General features: G+C 48.5%; 1 pseudogene; it reads right to left on the bottom strand.

Moving 5' to 3' along the window:
* Window positions 1–5,998: 5,998 nt before the first annotated feature.
* Window positions 5,999–6,947, bottom strand: LOC119977220 (annotated as a pseudogene).
* Window positions 6,948–19,104: the final 12,157 nt, after the last annotated feature.

Raw genomic sequence — 19,104 nt, 5'->3', positions numbered from 1 at the left:
AGTTCTGCTCCCAGGTCCTGGTATATGCGAATTACGCTGTTCTCCCACCTGCTGCTCCGCTCCTTTTTGGCCCGTCACAAGACACGTTCCTTGTCAGAGAAGCAGTGGAATCATACCACCATAGCCCTCGGCGGTTTGTTAGTCTTGGGCTTCCTTGCGAGGACTCTGTGCGCCCCGTCCAGTTCCAGAGACCGAGGGAATGCCCCCGTCCCCAGCAGAGTCCCCAGCAATGTGGTTACAAATGCGCTTGCATCCAACCCCTCCACACCCTCAGGGAGGCCAGAATTCGCAGGTTTTGTCTCCTGGACCTCTTCCACCTGCTTTTCAGCACTCGCTTGCTTTGCCACCCTGCTCCTGGTCCCCTCCATAAACGGATGTGGGGAACCTTACCAGCGTTGCTTGCCCCACCAAATTTCATCGAGGAGGAGCCGCTGAAACTCCTAAAAAGCCCGTACGCGGTGGGAGCTGCCGAGTACGCAACCTACCCTGGCATGGCCGCCACTGGAAGTCGACAAGGTACCATATAGGGGACTTATAAAGAAGGAAAATGCACTTGGGATACAGGGTAATTTGATAAATTGGATTCAAAATTGGCTTAGCTGTAGGAGACAGAGGGTGATGACAGATTGCTGCTTTAATGACTCGAAGCCAGCGTCGTACCACAGGAATCTGTGCTGGGTCCCCTATTGTTTGTCATTTATATAAACTACACAGATGACTACGTGGGGAGTAGGATCAGTAGGTTTGTGGACAACACAAAGATTGGCAGGGTGGTGAATAGTGTGGTGAAGTATCTTTTGCTACAGAAAGATATAGCTGGGATTGTCTAATGGGCAGAAAAGCGGCAGATGGAATTTAACACTGAAAAGTGTGAGGTAGCACACTTTGGAAGTAGTAATGTGACAAAGTAATATTCAATGAATGGCCTGACACTGGGAGGTTCTGAGGAACAAGGGACCTTGGAGTGTTTATCCATAGATCTCTGAAGGTAGAAGTGCAGGTTACTAGGATGATGAAAAAGACATATGAGACACTTGCCTTTATCAATCGAGGCATAGATTCCAAAATCATTGAGGTCATCTTGGAGTTGTATAGAACTTTGGTGAGGCCACAGCTGGAGTACTGTGCGGAATTCTGGTCACCACATTATAGGAAGGATGTGCTTGCACTGGATGGGGTGCAGAGGCAATTCACGAGAATGTTGCCTGGGATGGAACATTTAAGTTATGAAGAGAGGTTGAGTAGGCTTCGGTTGTTTTTGCTGGAGCAGAGAAGACTGAGGGGCAACCTAATCGAGGTGTACAGGATTATGAAGGGCATGGATAGGGTGGATAGGGAACAACTGTTCGCCTTGGTTAAAGGGTCAGTTACAAGGGGGCACAAGTTCAAGGTGAGGGGCAGGGGTTTGACGGAGGATTTGAGGAAAAACCTATTTACCCAGAGATGGTGACGGTCTGGAATGCACTGCCTCGCATCCTTCAAAAAGTACCTGGATGAGCACTTATCACTTCATAACATTCAAAGCTGTGGGCCACAAGGGGTTGGTTTAGCACAGGGCTAAAGAGCTGGCTTTTAAAGCAGACCAAGGCAGGCTAGCAGCACGGTTCAATTCCCGTACTAGCCTCCCCGAACAGGCGCTGGAATATGGCGACTGGGGGCTTTTCACAGTAACTTCATTTGAAGCCTCCTTGTGACAATAAGCAATTTTCATTTCATTTTCATTTCATTTCAAGTGCTGGCAAATGGGATTAGGGAGGCAGGCCATGTGTTTTTCATGTGTTGGTGCCGATTTGATGGGCCTAAGGGCCTCTTCTGCACTGTATTATTCTAATAATAGCTTATTGTCACAAGTAGGATTCAATGAAGTTATTGTGAAAAGCCCCTAGTCGCCACATTGTTCGGGGAGAACGGTACGGGAATTGAACCTGCGCTGCTGTCTTGTTCTGAATTACAAGACAGCTATTTAGCCCACTGTGCTAAACCAGCCCCTATCTGTGATTCTGTTTGTCAGTGGTGGAGGGAGTGAATGTTCAAGGTGGTAGGTGGGGTGTCAGTCAAATGGGCTGCTTTTTCCTGGATGGTGTCAAGCTATTTGAATATTACAGGAGCTGCACTCATCCAGGCAAAGGGAGAGTATTCCATCACACTTGTGCCTGGTAGACGGTGGACAGGCTTTGGGGAGTCAGGAGGTGAGTGTCTCACCACAGAATTCCCAGTCTCTGACTTGCTCTTGAAGCACAGTTAACTAGTCCAGTTCAGTTTCGGGCCATGGTAACCCCCAGGATGCTGACAGTGGAGGATTCAGTGGTGGTGATGTCAATGAATGTCAAGGAGCAATGGTTAGATCCTCTCTTACTGGAGTCGTTGTCTGACACTTATGTGGTGCGAATGTTACTTGCCACTTATCAGCTCAAGTCGGGATATTGTCGAGGTCTTGCTGCATATGAACATAAACTGCTTCAGTATCGGAGGAGTGGCAAATGGTGTCAAACATTGTGCAGTCACTTCTGATCTTATGATGGAGGGAATGGCAATGATGAAACAACTGAGGTTATTTTATAACCCACCCATATCTGCTGCATCGGGCAGCTGATGAAGGTTTTGACCAGTGAAAAGCTTCCTCACTGTGTGATCGCACATGTCTCTTGTACTTATCACCGGCACTTTAAATTTTAATTGTAATCTAATTGTAATGTAATTGTAATCACTTGGGAACCAGTTGAAGGCTTGAGAGTGGAAGTGCTGCCCACTTCCTGTTCAGCCAACAGGAATGAAGCACCAAGGTTAAAATCCTGCCCTGAATATCCCGACCAGACATGCTCCAGATACTAAACAGCTTCTGAGTTTGCATCTGGGATATACTTGCGGTTTGATTAAAATTAAGCTGACTACTTCAATGCTGTCTTTAAGTGTATGATAATTGAAACTATAATCAAAGCGGACGTGTAATTTATAAAATTAGATACGTTCCAGCTTGTGAAAATTGGGGTATAGTGAATACTTAGCTGTGTAGTAATAGCAAAACACAATAATTACTAAAATTCATTGTATTGGTGTATTTTGTATTTATTAAGTGTGCAAGTAGTAATTTAATGGAAAGAGCTGCCAAAACTACCGCTGAAAATAAATTATTTACTTTCAATGGAAGTGGAAATCTGGTAGAACAACCTCCAGCACATCTTTATTTTCAGCAGTTTCCACTTGACCGTTCATACCATGCAAACTTAAAATAGCTTTCTGCAGGTCATGTTAATATTCAACCAGAGATTTCATTACGTTTATTCAAGCAAAAACCAACGGAGAAGCTTTTCATTGGCAGATGTAATTAACTGAAGGAAGAAATGCTGGTCTGGGGAATAAGCACACGTAATGAAATTCTTTGCGATCCTAAACTCAGTACTCATGTAGGCCATCAGACACCCGTCTGCCAATTATGTGCTCTCTCTCTTGCCCTGTCTTAATGGTCAATACCTCTTCCTAGCCCCAGTGGTCTCATTTGCCAAGCATTGATCACAGTGTCACCCTACCAAGTCCCAACGTTCAATCTGTCTCCCTTGCCCCAATTGCAACTGGTCTTCCCCCCTCCCTAACAACCCTAGAGACAAAACTGTTGTACTCCACCAATTGCTGGGATCCATACGTAGGCTGAGTTTAGCCAGCTGTCGTTGGGTAGATATCAGCAAGAAAGAATGTTAACCAGGTCCTCGTGAATTCTGTAGGGCCTCTGCTCTCCCAGGTTGCAGGACACTTCAGCTGTTTCTCACCTCACCCATACTCTTCACACATCCCCATGGTTATCAGGGCCATTGATCATAAGACCATCTAAGACATAGAAGCAGAATTAGGCTACTCGGCCCATCGAGTCTGCTCCGCCATTCAATGATGGCTGATATTTTTCTCATCCCCAGCCTTCTGCGGCAAAGAGTTCCACAGATTCACCACCCTCTGGCTGAAGAAATTCCTCCTCATCTCTGTTTTAAAGGATCGTCGCTTTAGTCTGAGACTGTGTCCTCTGGTTCTAGTTTTTCCTACAAGTGGAAACATCCTCTCCACATCGACTCTATCCAGGCCTTGCAGTATCCTAAAAGTTTGAAAAGATCCCCCTCATCCTTCAAAACTCCAACGAGTACAGACCCAGAGTCCTCAATAGTTCCTCAAAAGACAAACTCTTCATTCCAGGGTTCATTCTTGTGAACCTCTTCTGGACCCATTCCAAGGCCAGCACATCTTTCCTTAGATACGGGGCTCACTATACTGACATATTCATCAAATGGGGTCTGTCCAGAGCCTTATATAGCCTCAGAAGTACATCCCTAGTCTTGTATTCTAGCCCTCTATACATGGATGGGAACATTGGATTTGCCTTCCTGACTGCTGACTAAACCAGCACATTTACCTGAAGAGAATTATGAACAAGGACTCCCAAGTCCCTTTGTGCTTCTGATTTCCTAAGCATTTCCCCATTTAGAAAATAGTCTAGGCCGAAATTCCTCCTTCCAAAGTGCATAACCTCACACTTTTCCACATTGTATTTCATCTGACACTTCATTGCCCACTCTCCTAGCTTGTCCAAATCCTTTTCCAGCCCCCTTGCTTCCTCAATGCTACCAGTCCTTCTACATATCTTTGTATCATCTGCAAACTTAGCAACAGTGCCTTCAGTTCCTTCTTCCAGATCATTAATGTATATTGTGAAAAGTTGTGGTCCCAGTACAGACCCCTGAGGCACACCACTAGTCACTGGCTGTCATCCTGAAAAATACCCCTTTATCCCCACTCTCTGCCTTCTGCCAGTCAGCCAATCCTCTATCTATGCCAGGATCTTACCCTTAACACCATGGGCTTTTAACTTATTTAACAACCTCCTATGCGGCACCTTGTCAAAGGCCTTCTGAAAATCTAAATAAATCACATCCACTGGTTCTCCTTTGTCTAACTTCCTTGTTACCTCCTCAAAGAAGTCTACCAGATTTGTTAGACATGACCTCCCCTTGCCAAAGCCGTGCTGACTCAGTCCTGTTTTATCATGCACTTCCAAGTACTCCACGATCTCATCTTTAATAACGGACTCTAAAATCTTATCAATGACCAAAGTCAGGCTAACCGGCCTATAATGTCCCGTCTTCTGTCTCCCTCCCTTCTTTTTTTTTTCTCTTTCTTTTAATGGTTTACAAAACATCATTTATTTCATGTTATAGGGCATTAACATTTCCACAAGGCTTGGGGATTATGATAAATGATTGCCAATTAGTGATCCAAATCTCACTGAATACCCTCTTGTACACGCACCGGCAAAGAAATACTATGCTTATTGGGTACAATGAGTGTTTCCCATTCCTGTGTATCAAAAAGTTATGCTTTGTGACCATTCACAAGTACAGCTTCAAACCTTAGCAGAAACATGCTGTAACAGTACACAGAAGTGAATACCAGATGACCTTGGACAGTTTATTTTTAAAGTGAAGGTTCACAGAATTCCAAAATCAAGGTACTTTTCCTTCAACTTGATTGTACATTAGATACCTTCAGCCTCTAGAAAATAACTCGTCATTTTATTGCAGAACATTAGGTCAGTCCTCCAGCAGAATAATGGCTCATGTGCAACAGCTACTCTGCTGAATTATGCCAAGTTGCTGTGATGTGTATATGCATTTTATAGAAGGAAAAAAAGTAGACAATGCACACATGCCAGGATTACTTGTAACTGGAGGTTGAGAAGGGGAGCAAGTAACAAAAAATAAAAATGTAGTAGAACCGAATTACTGACTAGTGCAGCAAATTTCTACCAATTCTGTTCACAAAACAAACACGAGCAAGTATTTATTTATAACATTAAACATTCTCACCTCCACACTGAGGTTATTAATGTTACAAAGTTAAACTATATATGCTTCTACAGCAGAAACTGCACACCAGGAAGGTAGACAACCAACACAAACAAGGAATGAACTTTTTATTTTAAAATGCGGTGGTGTATGTATATATAAAGACTAACTTGGGGATTTTCCATACATAACTATTCCACACAGTTCTGATGTTTTAATTGCTATAGGTATTTTCAGTGGAGCAGTAAGGAATGGAGGAGATGTGTAAAACGATTTTGGGAGTTGGACCATGTGCATTTAGTTGTTATCTTCAGGCTCAGCTGCGCATGTTTCATCAGCTGGTGCCGGACTCTCACTTGACCACAACGTTAGGTTGTCTCTAAGAAACTGCATAATGAGGGTGCTGTCTTTATAGCTATCATCTTGGAGAACATCCAGTTTTTTTAATAGCTTGATCAAATGTTTTTTTTGACAAGTTAGAGGCATCAGAGGGAGAGTTGAGAATCTCGTAGTAAAACACAGAGAAATTAAGGGCAAGACCCAAACGGATTGGATGTGTTGATGACAGATGTTCATCACCAATATCAAAGGCTGTTTGGTAAGCAGTTTGAGAGCTTTCTATCGCTTTTTTCCGATTGTTTCCAGAAGCAACTTCAGCAAGGTACCAAAAGTAATCTCCTTTCATTTTCAGGTAGAAGACCTTGCTTTCTGGATTACTAGCCTTGGGAATCAGGTAATCATCCAACAGTCTCACGACTTCGTTGCCGATTTCATCCAGCTCCGACTCCACTTCGTTGCGGTAACTCTGATGTACTGCAAGTGCCCTTCGTTGATATGGTTCTTCTGCTGCACGCTGGAGATGACCCTCCAGGCCGACCTGCGGGTGCCCACCACATTCTTGTAGGCCACCGAGAGCAAGTTCCACTCCTCGGTCGACAACTCGGAGCCTTGCTCGGTCACCGCTTTCGTCAACGCCGCCATATCTTCGTACCTCTCGGCCTGCTCGGCCAGCTTGGCCCGCTGGACCTGCTCCTCATTCTCCGGGTAGCCGCTGATGACCTGCTCAGACGGCTTGTCCAGGTTGACCTGCTCGGTTGGTTTGTCCTCGGCGGGGTTCTCCATGCTGCTTCTTCTCCGGCTGATCAAAACTCCGGGCTGGTCGAGGGTGTTTGCTCTCTCTCTCTCTGGCGCCTGTGTTTAAAAACAGGGGGGAGGGCAGGAGTTTCGTTCTCTTTATTCTTCTCTCTTTCCGCCCTCCCGTCTAGTCACTTCCACACTCTCAGCAGCTCCTCAAATGGATCAGCTCCGGCCGAGGAAAACGAGGAGAGCGAGAGGAGAAAAAAAAACCCGCCCAGCCTCCTTACCTTGATGGATGGTTCTCCCTCCCTTCTGAAACAGAGGTGTTACATTAGCCACTTTCCAGTCCTCCCAGACCCTTTCTGCCTCCAGTGATTCCTGAAAGATCACCACCAATCCCTCCACAATCTCGCCAGATATCTCTTTTAGAACCCTGGGTGTAGTCCATAAGACGATAAGGCACAGGAGCAGAATTAGGCCACTCGGCCTATCGAGTCTATTCAATCATGGCAGATATCCCCATTCTCCTGCCTTCTCCACATAACCCCTGATCCCGTTATTGATCATAAACCTATCTATCTCTGTCTTGATCCCCCCCTCATCCTTCTAAACTCCAACGAGTACAGACCCAGACTCCTCAACCATTTCTCATACGACAAGCTCTTCATTCCAGGTATTATTCTTGCGAAGCTCCTCTGGATCCTTTCCAAGGCCACAACATCCTTCCTTAGATACGGGGCCCAAAACTGCTACAATACACCAAATGGGGTCTGACCAGAGCCTTATACAGCCTCAGAAGTACATCCCTGATCTTGTATTCTAGCCCTCACGACATTAATACTAACATTGCATTTGCCTTCCTGACTGCCGACTGAACCTGCATGTTAAACTTAAGAGAATCGTGAACAAGGACTCCTGAGTCCCTTTGTGCTTTTGATTTCCCAAGCATATTCCCATTTAGAAAATAGTCTATGCCTCCTTCCAAAGTGCATAACGTCATACTTTTCCACATTGTATTCCATCTGTCCATCATGTGCAGGTGACTTAACCACCTTCAGACCTTTCAGTTCCCCCAGAACCTTCTCCTTAGTGATGGCCACTGCACTCACCTCTGCCTCCTGATTGTCCTGGAGCTCCCCACCGTGAAGACTGATGTAAAATAACTATTCTGTTCCTCTGCCATCGCTTTGTTTCGTATTATTACTTCTCCAGCCACGTTTTCCAGTGGTCCAATGTCTATTTTTGCCTCTCTCTTACCTTTTATATATTGAAAAAAACTCTTCCTATCTTCTTTTATATTACGAGCTTGCTTGCACTCATATTTCATCTTCTCTCCGCTCATTGCTTTTTTAGCTGTCCTTTGCTTGCTTTTGAAGGCTTCCCAATATTCTGTCTTCTCAATAATCCTCGCCACTTTCTATGCTTTTTCTTTTGCTTTTATGCTGTCCTTGACTTCCCTCATCAACCATGGATGCCTTGTCCTCCCCTCAGCATGTTTCCTCCTCCTTGGGATGAATTTCTGTTGTGCTTCCCTAATAACCCCCAAAAACTCCTGCCATTGCTGTTCCACTGTCTTCCCTGCTGGGCTCCTTTTCCAATCAACTCTGGCCATCTCCTCCCTCATGTCTTTGTACTTACTCTTATTTAATTTTAAATTAGAAAAATTATAGAGAAGCTAATGGCCAAACTTCTCCGCCTGGGAAACTATGGATGCGATTTAACATAAAAATGTTTAAAGAACAAAGAACAAAGAAAAGTACAGCACTGGAACAGGCCCTTCAGCCCTCCAAGCCTGTGCCGAGCATGCTGCCCGTCTAAACTAAAATCTTTGACACTTCCTGGGTCCGTATCCCTCTATTCCCATCCTATTCATGTATTTGTCAAGATGCCCCTTAAATGTCAATATCGTCCCTGCTTCCACCACCTCCTCCAGCAGCGAGTTCCAGGCACCCACTGTGTAAAAAACTTGCCTCGTACATCTCCTCTAAACCTTGCCCCTCGCACCTTAAAGCTATGCCCCCTAGTAATTGACCCCTCTACCCTGGGGAAAAGCCTCTGACTATCCACTCTGTCTATGCCCCTCATAATTTTGTAGACCTCTGTCAGGTCGCCCCTCAACCTCAGTCGTTCCTGTGAGAACAAACCGAGTTTATTCAACCGCTCCTAAGTATCATTTTGGGTGCAGTTGGCTGGTAGATTCTCAATGGCCACGTTGGCGAGATCGTGGTCTGTATTTAACGGCACTTAGTGCCACAAATGAGCCCCAACGAGCATCTCACTATTACTGGCTGTCTTGCTGTCCAATTCGCCAGACTGGCGCCTCAGCATCTCGCCGCTAACAAGGGGGAGCTGCTTTTAAATGCTCCCTCACAACTCACACCCAGTCAACTCACGAGCATGGCAGATCGCAGACCTGCTCCTTGCTTTGGGAATGCCAACTTGATTGGCTTCTCGACGCTGTGGATGAGAGATGGAACATTTTGTTTCCCCGGTGGGGGTCGGAGTACCAGCAGCAGGGACAATAAAACTACCTGGGAGGGAGTGTCAGTGACCACAGGAAAACAGCCGTCCAATGTTGGAAGACAAACAACCTCCACCGAGCTTCAAACGAAAGTTTCACCTGTCTCCGGGCGTAGGTTCTGCCTGCCACTTCTCAAATTCTCAACCCCACTCCTCCCCCCACTCCCCCCCCCCCCCCCCCCCCCCCCCCCCCCCCCCTGCCAGCACCACAGATCACTAGCTAACTCCTCGCACCCTCCCAACACTGATCTTCATGTTTGTTCCTCAGCATCCCTTGGCATCCATTAGCACAACCCCTTCATGTCCGGGTACAGAGCCCAGATATGCCACCTGCTATAGATCCCCTAACTCATCAAGCGTAAGGCTCACAATGCCCATTCTTTGACCCCGCAGGAGAAGATAGTCCATAATAAGCTGGAAAGGGCAATGATGGGGGGGCGGAGTACCAGAGATTCAAGTCTTGCAGGAGCCCTAAAATCTATGTTACCGACAATGCATGGCACCAAGGCCAACACTGCTTGTTGGTGACCGTAATGGAAACCCTGGAGGATGACATCCATGTCTTGAGTGGTGGTGGCCAAAGTGTGGCTCAGTCTGTGAGTACCATGGCTAGGGGCCTTGACAGCATGTCTGAGTCTCTGAGGGACATGTCCCCGATGCACGTTGACATTACTGAGTCACTGCAGGGCATAGCCCAGTCACTGAGGACCATCGCTGACAGCGTCGACACCATGGCGCAGACAATGGGGAAACGCCAGAACCAGCAGCACCAGATGACTCAGGGGCCTCTGGCGCTCACTCAAGCTGCCCCTCTGCCCCATAGAGGGATGACACCAAGGGGTGGCACTAAGTCCCTCAGGCCCTACACGCACTATCAGGGAGGGGAGAGTGTGAGAGGCCAACCCGGGGTCAGCCACCAAGGAGACCACAGCGGTCTCCATTTTTTCCGAAGCCCACCTCCTGACAGCACATCTCAAGGGCAGCGGACAAAACAGGAAGGCAATACCTGTGGCACCAGTAAGACGGCCGGGGTACTCCAACTCCATGCCTTCCGCCAAGGACATTAAAGGCCACAGGACATGGAAAGCAGCAGGCTGCCTCCACCTCTGATGTACATCCTGGGGATACACTGAGATGTAGCAATAGACCATGAAAGATCAACAAGGTTGAGGAGCACTGAGTAAGCTATCTGTAGCTAGGGGAAATGGCAATGGGCAATGATCACTATTAATGCGCAATGTTCACTATTAAAACATGTTACACCTGAGACATGTGAAGCCTCTGTCATGTTAAACCTCATAGTGGGCCTGCCTGCATCCCCACTCCCTGTTGTCCTCCACCTCCCCCAACCCCTCCCCCAAGATCAAATACCCCCAATGCAGACTCCGTTCAGAAGATGGGTGTGAGTGCGCTGCCAGGAGGAAGATAGGAAACAGACAAAGCACAAACTGAGGAGAACTAAAGCCAACCTCACAGTGAATGACCATCACTCTCCTGCATTGTATATTGACCCGCTGACAGTGCCAACAGTGGCCCGTCACCCTGGGGTGATGTTGCACAGACCCTCGGAGGGTGTAACAGGGTACTCGGGAGGAGGGTGTGTGTGGGGGTGGTGGTGGTGAATTGGGGATGAGGGAAATGGGGGAGGGGGGATTGGGGAGGTAGGACGGATGGACATTGGGGAAGGGGAAGAGGAGGGAAGAATGGAAATGGAGCAGGGGAAAGAAAGGAAATAGGGGAGGGAGAATAAGGGCGGGAGGAAGGAGGGATTCAGGGTGGGATGGAGTGAGATGACGGACAAAGCCTCGTCTTATGAGAACCAAGTGAAGATGAGGGCATGCTTTGTCCTCCGGTCATGCTGGACCCTTGCTACCGCCTATACTCTATCCTCCGGCACCTCCTGTAGCTCCTTCCCGGGCTCATCCTCCAGCCGCTCCTGGTCCGGTTCCTCCTCCTCCTCAGACGAGGCCGGATGTCCCTCCTCCTCCTCCAGCATGTTGCCCGCTAGGTTATGCCAGGTTGTGGAGCACACAGCAGACCTCCTCAAAGCAGGAGGCACTCTGGGGTGTACGGCAGTTCTCCACGCAGTGGTGTCATCGGCCAAGGCCTTAGCGGCTACTCCTTTACCCTCCAAGAGCCAATCCGTCACCTTGCAGTGGTCCTCAAAGATGCCCGGAACTCTGAGCGTCCCAGGATGTAGCTGGCATGCATGCTCCCTGGGAAATGTGCACACACAAGCATGATCCTTAGGCGGTGGGCGCACACAATCTGAACATTCAGGAAGTGAAACCCCTTCCTGCTAATAAAGAGAACTCCCTGATGCTCCAGTGTGCGCAAGGCAACATGTGTGCTATCAATTACCCCCAGACCTGCAAAATCCCATTGATGGCAGAGAATCCTACAGCCCACGCATCTTGGTGGGCATGGTCCAGGTTGTAGGTGATGTAGGGCATAAAAGGGCATCCATGACCTCATGGATGCACCTGTGGGCTGTAGCTTGTGAAATGCCACACAGGTATCCCCGGAATGATCCAGTTTCATAGATGTCGAGGACTAATGAGACTTTCATGGCCACCAGGAGTGGGTGTCCCCTCCTCCACAGGGTGCCAAGATTGCGAGAACGTGGCACAGGTGCCGCACTGCCTCTTTCTTGAGGCGGAGTCTCCTGTGGGACATGCTGTTCGTCTTCTCCTCAAAAGACCAACGGCGTCTGTACACCTTGAGCTATCACTGACATCCTCAGACTGATGGGCAGCCGGATCTTCAGGGTGTGCAACGGCCCATTGCACATGGGGTGCTGCCTTAAACCTGCATCGAAGCTGCTGCCATCTCCGGCGTCTGGCCACCTGGGCTGCCACCATCAATGCGAGGGCAGTCTCTGTGGGATGACAACATCAACCATCTTGGTATCTGTAAGGAATTGGAGGAGAGAGAGACCAATAATCCATTAGGGCTTCAATCTCCAATCCTCTCCCCACCCTTTACGTTTCCCGCCTTCTCTCAGAGTGTCATCCACAGAGCCAGTTATGCTGTTGATTTCCAGCTGACCACTTCAAAATCACTCAAGCTTGAAGGGAGGTGATTGGAAAGCACGTCAGAGTTACTCAACCATGAAGGGAGATTAGTGGAGCAATGCTGACAGCTGTCAATCACAGCCAAGTAAAATAAATATCAAAGAGAAATAAATGGATTGCAGCTCAAAGATCTGATGGATTTTAAACACAGCTCACTGGTTTTCTCTTCTCCAGAATTAACAGTTACTACTTCCTGTGTCTGAGCCAGTAGCTACTGTTGCCCAGGTGAGTGTTAAAGCAGTAATTATTTTCACTGCCTATGTCTGGACTGCTCTCTAGTTTCCGGACAGGGGCCCCTCTTCTGAGGAAATTCCTGACAGCGGTCTCTCTTCTGGGGGGTTATGTAGGAGGTCTCCATATTTAGGGGTCTTTGTGGGGTCCCTTCATTTAGGGGCTCTCTGTGAGGTATCTCCTTATTTAGGGGGTCTCTGTGGGGTCTCTTTATTTCGAATTTTGTGCCTGGGTTCTCTTCATTTAGGGGATCTCTGTGTGGGTCTCCTTATTTAGGGGATTTCTGAATGGGGTGGCGGGGGCTAGGGTCTGGTGGGGCAGGGATGGGCAGGTAGTGCATTGTGGTGGGAGAGGGTGGCATTTGGATGGACTTTGGGGGAAACTCCCTTAAAGACTTACACTCTTGACCCACCGCGAGGTCCACCACATCAGGGCCATGTTTGTCAAACTGGCATGGGGTGCGAACCTTGGGCTGAATTCTCCATTATTGGGACTATGTCCCCACGCCATCGTAAAGACTGTGGACTTTCATGCCAGAAAAACTGCTGTGAAAGGGCCACATATTCATAGCCCTGCAGGAGGCTAGCAGGGACCCGGCGTGAAACTAGCAGCTTTTGCTGCAGATACGGGCCCCAGCACCTCCGGGTCGAAGGCCGCACATGCACACGGCGGCAGCCTCTAGCAGCTGCGCCATGCTCCATGGCAGACTCAGACCGCGGAGCTGGACACTAAAAATAGAATCCCTGATCGGCTGTGCGCCCGACCTTGGCCGTCCGCCCAACCATTGCCCGGCCGCGTATAAGGCCCCCCCCCCCACCTCCCCCGCCCACCTATCAGCCTGCCCCCGACCAGGGCAGCCGTGGACTGAGTATGTAGCTAGTTTCCCGACTGGCCGGACCATGAGTGGTCCACGCCATTGGGACATCGGCCCCATAGGTGCTGTGTGGCGTACTCCGAGTATGCTGCTTTTCGGGGCCTGCAAAATGGGGGAACCGGCACCGGTCTCGATTCCATGGGGTAATGGATTCTCCGCCCTGACACCAGCCTCAATTTCAGCGTCGGGGTGCGGAGAATCCAGCCCCTTGATCCTGCCAGCAGCGCAGGCCCAGAGTGTCAGAAACAGATCGGCACCCGTTTTCTTGACAACGGCTGGATTCTCCGCCTCACTGAGAGCTCCGCTACCGGTGGCGCAAGGTGGAAAATTTCACCCATTGTCTTCCTTCTAAATTAGCAGATATCCCTCATCCCAAACATTCACTTTTGCCAAAAATGAATTTCTGATGATATTCCTTGTTACAAATCTCTTTGTTGACAACAGTGGCAGAGATAAATAGTATTTTACACTTCCAATTCCACCTAGCTTAATATTAACTGCACAATAGTAGAATGGCTCAAGGTTATATTCTGACTCTGATCTGTCTTTGCAAAGAGGAATGTCAGTTATAGAAATGTAATTTTTTGTTAAACCACATCAATAACTGAGCATAATGCTGTACATCATGATTGATGCTGTAGTCGTCACTACAAATGTGAAAATGCGCATACAAATACATCTGTAAAGTAGTCTAGCCTGACCAGAAAAGAGTTGCATCCCCTGGTATTAGCAGGGGGAGTTGCATGCAAATTTCCTGAGTAATCTCATTTGCATACTCGCTGATGCAAGCATTGCAATACCTGTGTAGAATAGATGCAGTCCATCTTTACTGCAGTCGTTCAGAAACACTTGCTCAGCAACACACTGGAGATAGGCTGAATAATCCTTTGCTTTTTAACTTCTCACTCAAAATTGCTTCACTACGAGCTTATTAAGATTTTGGGAGAATCCTGTGACACAGAATGAGGCTATTTGGTCCATCCTGCCTGTTCCAGCACTTTCAAAGTACTGTCCAATTAGCCTGTAAAGAACGGGAGAGAGAAGGAGGGATAACTTTCCCCTTGCTCCTCACCTTTCGGTTGTCTGCAATAAGATGTGTGTTTTGAGGGAATGTTTTTCAGTTCTGTAACATTTAGGAATAGACATGGAGCAGACTTTCAGTAAGTTTCAATCAGAAAGAAAGATAAAGGGCCGAATATTTCAAGGAGAGGCAGCCACCATCGGATTTCCAATACCCTGCTATTCTCATTATACAGCACCCACTCTCTGCATTTCTGGCTTTCCGGGCCAGACATCTTCAGAAATGTGGAGGGCGATGTGTTGGATAGGCTGCGTCTATGTGGACTGCGTTTGATGCAGTGTAGCGAGAGACAGACTTCCAACACTTGATGAGATGCAACATGATTTTATTTAACATCTAACTATTTTACATGTTCAACTGTGAGTTGACACTATGCTGACTTGACTGGAGACCTGAGGCTAGCCTGACCAGACTAACTTACTACCACATGGTGTTTGTTCTAGTTGCTGCTCACGAGCTCTGACTGTCTCAGAGGCTGGATCCCGAGAGAGCGGGAAAACTGGTGCCCTCTGGCTTTATAGTGGTTGTGTCCTGTCTGGTGATTGGCTGCTGTGTTCTGTGTGTTCACTGGTCATCCTGTGTGTCAATCACTGCCTGTCTGCGCACCATCATATACCTGGATGTATATTATGACATCTCCCCCCCTTTTTTCTGTGAAGTTTGTGTTCAGGTAATAAATATTGAGGTGCGTGTGCGTGAAGATGTGTATATGCACGTGACTATATACAGAATATGCTAACTTATATACATAGGAAGGTGTCGCTAGTGCAGATAAAGCAGTAAAAAAAACGATATTTACAGATGTCAAAATGATGAGGTAACAAAGTTATGCAACATTCAGTCTATAAGTTTAGTCTCTGTGGCGGGCGACGAATTCTGGTTGACCGCCTCAAGGGTGGATCAGGGGCCGCCTGCACTTCGATGGGCGGGATTGCCGCCAATGCGGTGGTCACAGAGGTCGGCAGGATTGCTGGTAGATTGGTGGCCTCGTGGCAGGGCGCATCTGGAGGAAGCATTGTGTGAGGTGGGACATCACGGTTGGGTGGCGGGCGTGGAAGTCTGCGCAGTGCCCGCCTGTTGCATCGTAGGAAAGAGCTATCAGGCATGCAAACGAGGAACAATCTCGGGGCCACTTGCTTGACCACCACAGCTGTGTGGGACCAGCCGCCGTCAGGCAGCTGTACACGAACTCGATCAGTTGGGACCAGCTCGGGGAGATCCGTGGCATGAGCGCCGTATGCTGATTTATGTTGGGCCCGAGACTGCTGCATCTTCTGTATGACCGGGAAGTTGTCAAGGTCTGGAATGTGGATGGCTGGAACCGTCGTTTGCATTGTGCGGTTCATGAGAAGCTGCGCTGGAGACAACCCAGTGGACAGTGGGGTCGCTCTGTATGCCAACAGCGCCAGGTGGAAATCGGAGCCTGAGTCTCCAGCCTTATATAATAATCTTTTGACGATGTGGACCCCTTTTTCGACCTTCCCATTTGACTGTGGGTAGTGGGGGCTGGATGTGGCATGGAGAAAGTTGTACAGCCGGGCAAAATCAGACCACTCTTGGCTGAAAAAACAGGGGCCGTTGTCACTCATCACCGTGAGTGGTATCCCATGTCTGGCAAAGGTTTCCTTGCACGCCTTGACTGCCGACGTGAGGTCAGACAGTCTGACCACTTCGGGGTAATTGGAAAAGTAGTCGGCCAGGAGGACATAGTCACGCCCCTTGACATGGAACAGGTCAACACCGACTTTGGACCATGAGGAGGTCACCATCTCATGTTGCTGCAGGGTTTCTTTCGGTTGAGCCGGCTGAAATTTTTGACACGTAGGGCAATTGAGGACCATGTTGGCAACGTCCTGGCTGATGCCCGGCCAGTAGACTGCCTCTCGAGCTCTACGTCGATATTTCTCGACCCCCAGGTGACCCTCGTAGATTTGGCTGAGCACCATAGCTCGCATGCTCTGTGGGATCACAATTCTGTCAAGCTTCATGAGGATGCCGTCTACCACCGTCAGATCGTCCTTGACATTGTAAAATGGGGACACTGTCCCTTCTGCCAGCCATTCGTGAGGTGCTGCATCACCCGTTGGAGCAGAGGATCCCTGGCCATTTCCTCACAAATTTGAATGACCCTCTCATCAGAGGCTGGAAAGTTGGAGGCACAGAATTGCACCTGCGCGTCTATTTGACATACTATGTCAGTCTGCTCACACGGTGTGTGACCTGGAAAGTGCAACTGCAACAATGAGCTCTTTGCCCGGAGTGTAAACCAGGTCAAAATCGTAGCGGTGTAGCTCGAGAAGGATGCGTTGTAACCGTGGCGTCATGTCATTAAGGCCTTTTTGGATGATGTGAACCAATGGCCTGTGGTCCATCTCAACCGTGAATTTAGGGAGGCCATACACATAGTCGTGGAACTTGTCAATTCCCGTTAGGAGGCCCAGGCATTCCTTCTCAATCTGAGCGTACCGTTGCTCAGTGGGCGTCATGGCTCTAGATGCATATGCAACTGGGGCCCAGGAGGAGGAGTCATCCCGTTGGAGGAGCAGTGCCCCAATACCGTCCTGGCTCACATCAGTGCATATTTTTGTCTCCTTGGCGGGGTTGAAAAACGCCAGCACCGGGGCTTTGTTGAGTTTTTCTCTCAGCTCACACCATTCTTTCTCATGAGCGGGAAGCCACTGGAAATCCGTTGACTTTCTGACGAGATGCCTCATTTTAGGAAGGATGTGGAAGCTTTGGAAAAGGTGCAAAGGAGATTTACCAGGATGTTGCCTGGAATGGAGAGTAGGTCTTCCGAGGAAAGGTTGAGGGTGCTAGGCCTTTTCTCATTAGAGCGGAGAAGGATAAGGGGCGACTTGATAGTGGTTTGTAAGATGATCAGGGGAATAGATAGAGTAGAGAGTCAGAGACTTTTTCCCCGGATGGAACAAACCATTACAAGGGGACATAAATTTAAGGTAAATGGTGGAAGATATAGGGGCGCTGTCAGAGGTAGGTTCTTTACCCAGAGAGTAGTGGGGGCATGGGATGCACTGCCCGTGGAAGTAGTTGAGTCGGAAACGTTAGGGACCTTCAAGTGGCTATTGGATAGGTACTTGGATTAGGGTAGAATAATGGAGAGATTAATTTCTTCTCAAGGGCAGCATGGTAGCACTGTGGATAGCACAATTGCTTCACAGCTCCAGGGTCTCAAGTTCGATTTCGACTTGTGTCACTATCTGTGTGGAGTCTGCACATCCTCCCCGTGTGTGCATGGGTTTCCTCCGGGTACTCCGGTTTCCTCCCACAGTCTAAAGATGTGCAGGTTGGGTGGATTGGTCATGATAAATTGCCCTTAGTGTCCAAAATTCTATGATTAACCTAGGACAAAAGTTCGGCACAACATCGTGGGCCGAAGGGCCTGTTCTGTGCTGTATTTCTCTATCTATCTATGGCGGAGGGCTGTGGTGTGGGACGCCATGTTGAGAATGAACTTCCCAAGGAAGTTGACCATCCCTAGAAAGCAGAGGACCGCCTTCTTGTCCTCTGGGGTCTTCATGGCGTTGATCGCCGAAACCTTGTCAGCATCTGGCTGCACGCCTTGCTGCGAGATGTGGTCGCCATGGAATTTGATTTCTGATTGACCGAATGAGCATTTGGCTCTGTTCAGTCAGAGGCCATGCTCGTAGATCCTGTGGAATATCCGCTTGAGGCGATGTGGTAGTATGACTAGGGGTATTATGGTACCTGGGAGTGTGAGCTGCTATTGGTGTAGAAGGTTCGTTTCCCATTGGCCCAAGTGTTGTCTTCTCATTGGTCGAGAGGAAGGTAGCTCCGCCTACGAGGCGGAGTATAAGAACCCGTGTTTCCCAGCAGCCAGGTAATTTCTGTACTCCTGCTGCTGGGCTCACTTCTTGTAGATTAAAGCCTTCGATTCGGACTAGTCCTTCGTTCCTGTGTTCATTGATCGCGCATCAGGCGATCGATGCGTTCTTGAGGAGTTGTGGACCAGATTATGACATCGTCGACGTACACTCGCACCCCCTCGGTGCCCTCCATCATTTGTTCCATTATGCGGTGAAATACCTCTGAGGCAGAGATGATGCCAAAGGGCATTTGGTTGTAGTAGTAGCGACCGAACGGGGTATTGAATGTGCACAGCTTGCGACTGGACGCGTCCAGCTGTATTTGCCAGAAGCCCTTGGAGGTGTCCAGCTTCATAAAGAATTTGGCATGAGCCATCTCGCTGGTTAACTCTTCTCGTTTTGGTATCGGTTAATGTTCCCTCATGATGTTGCGGTTTAAATCTTTGGGGTCAATACAGATTCGAAGCTCCCCTGACGGCTTCTTGACGCAAACCATGGAGCTAACCCAGTCCGTGGGTTCCGTGACCTTTGTTATGACGCCCTGGTCCTGGAGGTCTTGCAACTGCTGCTTGAGGCA

The sequence above is a fragment of the Scyliorhinus canicula genome, chromosome 14 (assembly GCF_902713615.1).
Source record: "Scyliorhinus canicula chromosome 14, sScyCan1.1, whole genome shotgun sequence".
Taxonomy (NCBI): domain Eukaryota; kingdom Metazoa; phylum Chordata; class Chondrichthyes; order Carcharhiniformes; family Scyliorhinidae; genus Scyliorhinus; species Scyliorhinus canicula.
Note: the sequence above shows the minus strand (reverse complement) of the source record. Positions and strands in the feature narration are given on the sequence as shown.